Source organism: Lactuca serriola, chromosome 1, assembly GCF_051521515.1.
Source record: "Lactuca serriola cultivar US96UC23 chromosome 1, Lser_US96UC23_V15, whole genome shotgun sequence".
NCBI lineage: Eukaryota > Viridiplantae > Streptophyta > Magnoliopsida > Asterales > Asteraceae > Lactuca > Lactuca serriola.
This window is the reverse complement of record NC_136408.1, coordinates 156,960,570-156,966,698: the sequence shown is the minus strand read 5'-3', so window position 1 is coordinate 156,966,698 and position 6,129 is coordinate 156,960,570. Positions and strand designations below refer to the sequence as shown.

Here is a 6,129-nt window from a genome sequence, read left to right as displayed (position 1 = left end):
TATAAAAGTGAAAAAGTTGGATATTCAACATACATTTAATGGATAATACTAAGAAAATAGTAGCAATCTACATTTTAAAAAGGCATCAAAAGTTTCATCTATAATTCACATGACCTCAACAACCGATGAAGAGTATCCTTCCTGATTAGCTCGTGGATTCCACACCTGTCATTTGTCATTGAGAGTTGTTACCTAGAGAGATATTTATATATTGTCAAATACCGTAAATGCCCTCCAATGTTGATAATAAAGGGGAATTAAAACGAAAAAAAATGAATGGTATTGACAAGTAGCAATTCTGATAATGTGTAAAAAATGTGATTTTAAGTACAACATTCCTCCGCATGAAGTTTGAACAAAAAAGAGTTAATGATGAGAAATAGCAACATACTTTCAAATAATTATAATAGAAACCATTTTTGATTTTTTCATGATTATACAACATACTTTAAGTTTTTACTCATAATAGCAATGTACTTTTGCCATAATTCCCAATTACAACTTTTATGAAGTTAGATTGCTACTTTGTAATACCATAGTTGAGAACTTTGATAAAGTACGTTGCTATTTCTCACAGTTAACCCTTAAAAATGTTTAATTATTTCAATATTATGAGATAAATGTGTGGTTTACCATTTCGAGTAAATTTCTTTATAAGTTCACTCATTTTAATATCGAGTGGATTGCATCTCCTCTTGTTCCTTCACTTCCCTTTCTAGCATGCTCTCCAATTCATTTACCTAAAATATGTTCCAAGAAACATATATAATTAGTATAAAATAGAGAAGGAAATAACAACACATTTATCCTTCATTAAACCAATATACATAATAGGAACGTACTTTACTATGTTTTACCTAAAATATGTTCCAAAAAATTAACACTTTTAGATTAGTTTTTGCACTATGTATAAAACACGCTATTGGTACTATAATAATAATAATAATAATAATAATAATAATAATAATAATAATAATAATTATTATTATTATTATTATTATTATTATTATAAATTGTTTTTACTTTTTATTAAAGAATTATGGGTTTGGTTTACTTACGGTTTTAGAGAATTTAATGCCATACTCATCTCCAAGTGCTTGGCCTTTTGCGGTTGGCACGACCTATCAATAAAAGATTAAAACATCTAACGTCTTTTTATTATTTTGAAAGTAAAGAATAATAAAAAGACTAAAAAGACTAATATACCCTTTTACTTTCATCCTATCAGCCTTGTTTCCGACCAAGATCTTGGTCACATTGTCGGAGGCATGTTGTTCGATGTTTCGGATCCAGTTTGATATGCCTGCCATGATAAAAGAGGGAAAATTTGTAAAAAGTTAGTAATTAAGAAAACATTTCTCTTGCTTACTATATCAAAGAAATACGAAGAAAATCTTACTACTGAAAGATGACTCATTGATGACATCATACACCAACAAAATGTCCATGGCTCCTTCCTCTAATAGTAAGCTGAAATTTTATAGAAAATACAAACGTGTATATATATATATATATATATATATATATATATATATATATATATATATATATATATATATATATATATATATATATTAAAGTTGTTCACCAACATGAATAGTGAACTGGCCAAGCTTTTGGCAAAAATGGTCCCTGTGTCAATTTGGGGCATATTTTGACATTACGTATATTCTTTGTCTATACGTGTTAGCAATCTACCGCGTCTTTATCTTCCCCCACTGTATTGCGTCTGCACGTGTTGACGATCGTGCATCAGATCGATATGTTCTAGATTCTTCTCATATTTCTGCTTCATACTTTTCTCGCCATCAACCACACATAATCGAAACTCCACTTGGCTTCCACCGTTTCTTTTCCCCAAACATATTACTCCACCATATCTTATCTAAACCGATTTGTGTCCCCTCTAACGTCTCATCCCTGCTACTCCAAACCACCACCGATTTATCCACTTTATTTTGACAGCGAAGCAGCAAGAACCAAGAACGCATTTCGGCGCTGCTGGTGTTGGTGGTGCGGCGACGTGGGTTGCTGGTGGCGGTGACTGGAGGCATTGTGGTCTTCAGTTGTTGCAAATCGATTTCTTCATGGCAGTTATATTCCATCGCTACGAGTTCTGATCAATTTAGTCCAGGTAACGTCGCTCACCACCTTGGTCCAACCCACCGTCGCTCTCCACCACCGATTGTCCCTACAGGTCAGTTGACGTCTCTGATTTTCCTCTTATTCTTCTTTCTTTCTCCCTCTCTACTGTAATTCAGTAAAATTGGGTAACTAGGGGGTGTTTGGCTTATTTTTTGGAAGGGAAAAGTCTTTTGGCAAAAGTTACAAAAAGTCAGGTTTTCCTGACTTTTCTAAAAAATCAGTTTTTCTTATATAAAAAAAAATCCAAAAGTTGCTTTTAAAATGCTTTTACCAAACATCTTTTTGCATTTTATATTTTCCAAAAATTTTTTTGGCTCTTAAAAGCTAAGCCAAACACCCATAGGTGATTCTCCCAGGAACTCATGGTGTGCGAATATAGCTTCATCTCCTTATTTCCTTATTCCATTCCTTCACTGATCGAGCCTTGATTGCTTCGTCGATGACTACAACCTAGAAATCAGTTTATTTTGTTATTTAGGGTAAAGTTTTTGTATGATTGTTAAAACAATGATAGGAGGGAGCAATAACTACCTAAAAAAATTGTTCTTCAACTGCTAAAGAAGCATCAGACCTCTTTTTTTTTTTTTTTTTCATATTTGATTTTGTTGGTTTTTTGATTCTCCATTATAAAGCTCAGTAAAGCCTCAACTGAATTATGCCCACCAACTGTTTCTCAAAATGCCAAACAAATATTTTTGGTCTGTTACATCATCGCTTACACATATGGTCAATATAACTTCACCAGATCTCTATAACTTGTGATTGAGGACAAATTCTTTTCTAGATTCAAATGATTGTTGTGTTAAATCATGGATTGATCCTAATGTTTTTCCCCTTTTTTCTTTTATACTAAATTATTGAATATTTCTGCAGACACTTGAAATGCTAGAGAAGAAAGAAAAAGCGCTTCTAAAAAAAGTTGGTGTAAAGGTTGAAGAGAGAAAGGAGTTCACTAGAGCGAAAAACAAAAGGGGTATTAATATTTAAGCTTATTATTCTGTGCACTCTTAATCTCTTATTGTTTGGAAAGTCAATTTATTCGAAATATGTTGTTTCTCATTATGGAATTATTCAGCTGCAATATAGAGTGTTTGAAGCGAAAAGTATTTTATGAACAACAAATTCAATAACTTTGCAATTTTCAATTCCGTGTTCATGATCAGGTGCCTTTAAATTTTTGTATCATTATTAAATTTACTGTTGAAATAAGAACTTAGCCTCAGGTACTTACATGAATGTTGTGCCTTTGTTCAGGCTAATTGTTTGGTTCGATAATGTCAATGGAGATTTCAAGGTGTTCGCCCTCTATTGTTAGGTTTAGATTTTTACTGTTTGCTGATGCAACTTTTGCTCATACATATTTATTTATTACCTTTTTGTATGCATTGAATGCAACTTTAGTTTTTAGAAAAAACAAAATTACAAAAAATGACCAAGACTTTGAATTTTTCGGCTTTTGTTTGTTTACATTTTAAAGTTCAATATTCACTTTAACAATTTTAATTGTTATTCATATATTATTTATTTTATAATTTATAATTTCATACATTAATTTTTTTTATCATCATGCATAATTTTCTAATATCCCGTTTTTTCTTGCCGATTCTTCTTTTTACATCAACATTTTTGATGAACCCATCCAATTGATATGGCTGCAGCACATGTAGCATGGATGCGTTTTGTTCTTCTCTAAACACATGATCATGGTGTTTAAGGATTTTATTATTGTTCTTACTCAGTCTAATGCAGGTGTTGAGGTTTTTGTTAGTGCTAAAAAAAAGTAAGTAATAATAATTTCCTTTAATTTATTTGTTTGATATAATATATTTCTTTCGTTTTTCTGTTAGATCATTATATTTTGTTTTGGATAATTTTTTGACCTTTTTCAGGTTCAGTGGATGCCCTTGGTTTTGGAAGTTACATAAACCAGAAAATGCTGACTTGTCCACCATAAAAATCAAAGAACACAAGGAGGAAAAGATAGCATTACAATATTAGTAAAAGTCACACTTTAGAATGATAAATTATGATAATGGAATTTTTTTTATTTAAAATACAGTTTTTATGTTCATTTTAGCTGCATTTAGTGATTGATTTCTCATTCTTTTTACTTGAATCAATCTCTTTTTCTTTTTCTTTTTATTACAGGTATTCATCTGTTTTCTTCAATTTTTCATTGAAATTAACTACATGTTAAAGGCAATTATGATGATCATGTAGCTATGTACTCAAATTATAGGCTTATAAATTGATATATGACTTCAATGATTAGAAGAATGTATATGTACATGTATTAAACTTATTTTCCATTTGATTTTTATCCAACCTTGCTGAAGAATGTAGTTGACCTAAAAGTTTGACTTCAGAAGTTAGCAAATCCCAAGTAAGTTTATCCTTTCCATTACCCGTCCAAATTTTTTACACCTGAAAAAGATTAAACTTGCCACATTTTTTCTTGTCATGTTACATATAACATAACTGTTTACTTGATATAAAAGATGCATCTTGAAAGTAGTCACATTTTTCCAACCAAACAGGTGAAACCCTATGGAATCACTTGTGACTACTTTGAAGATGAATCTTTCTGTAATTTTTTTCCTTTTTCCTTATTTTTGTTGTTTATCCAGAGCACCTACCGATCTCCCCTTTGCGAATGAAAGAGAGGTCGGCTGAACGATACTTATCCTGATAATATACTTGCAGCAGTTTTGAAGCTACATTCTTTCAACTTGTGTTTTATTGTTCATTTGAAAAAATTTGTACAGCTTTTACATTGTTATTAAACTCTCCGAAAAAACAACTTTTGGCCTTGTTCTTTTACAAAAAAAAAATCGTGATTTCAACATTTTTTTTGTCGAAAATGCCCATGCATACTGTTCACTATCTATGACTACACCACATACGTAACCGATAAACAAAAGTCTAAAACTCTGGTCTTAACCGAACCCCGCGAAGCGAGGTTTCACAACTAGTTATATATTAAGAAGTAATATTAAAAGTGGAAAAAAATAATATCGGTTGTGACGGCTAGGAATCGTTCTTGACCAGTTGTGTCATAATTTTGGAGTTTGATATTGTTTGCCATCAATTTCACTGGTTCTTATCTTAAAGTCGCTAGTGTAATTCAAAATTATATTCTCCATTATTGTAATTAATTGTCAAAAAATATTTATTAATGAAGAAATTAACAGAAAACTTAAACTCACCTAATGGTAGTGATAAAACTAGCAATGAAAGAACCATTAGAAAAACGCAAAAGAAGGCAACTCTTCCCGCACACCTGCAAAGGAAGAAAAATAATGAACAAATTACACGAATGGTCCTTTAGGTTTTAGTTTTTTTTTCCTAAAGTAGTCCCTACGGTATTTTTTCTCTCAAATAGTACCTACGGACGATAAGTTGCACGTGTTTGGTCCCCGAGTTGGATGTGCGTCCATTCCAATGTTAAGCTGCCCCCATGTGACTTGCACATGAGGCTATTTATGTCATTTTACCCTAAATGGCCTTTTCTGAACATTTAACTAAATAGCTTTAACCATTAAGGTGGCGGAGTTTAGTTTCAGGCATTGACTTTGACACTCTATCTCTTTCCCCAAGAAAACCGTTTGTTTATCCCCTCTTCTTCAATCGTGAGTTCTTATCGTTACGTCCATGTTACACCCAACCACCCAAGGTCTATTTCAAGCTTTTGCACATTCTAAATCATGGGGGTTCGTTCACAAATACGGTATCTGGAAGATCGTACATAGATAGGCTTGTGGATCACTTTGATTTTTTGGACATGAATGTGTTTTCAGTCCACGAGTTAGATGATATGACGGTAGTTTTAGGGTATAATGTTTTACCATTTCATGATCATAGAGACAAACTTGGATAGTGGATTGTTACCCCTTGGCACTGGTCAGGAAGTCATTCAGTTGGCTAGGTATGTGCATAATCATATTGAAATTAATTTGTATATTGAGAATGAGAATACTAGAGTAG

At 32.0% G+C, this 6,129-nt stretch overlaps 1 pseudogene; it reads right to left on the bottom strand.

The window, feature by feature from the left end:
- Positions 1 to 668: 668 nt before the first annotated feature.
- Positions 669 to 5,892, bottom strand: LOC145063279 (ras-related protein RAB1BV-like; annotated as a pseudogene).
- Between the last annotated feature and the right edge of the window lie 237 nt (positions 5,893 to 6,129).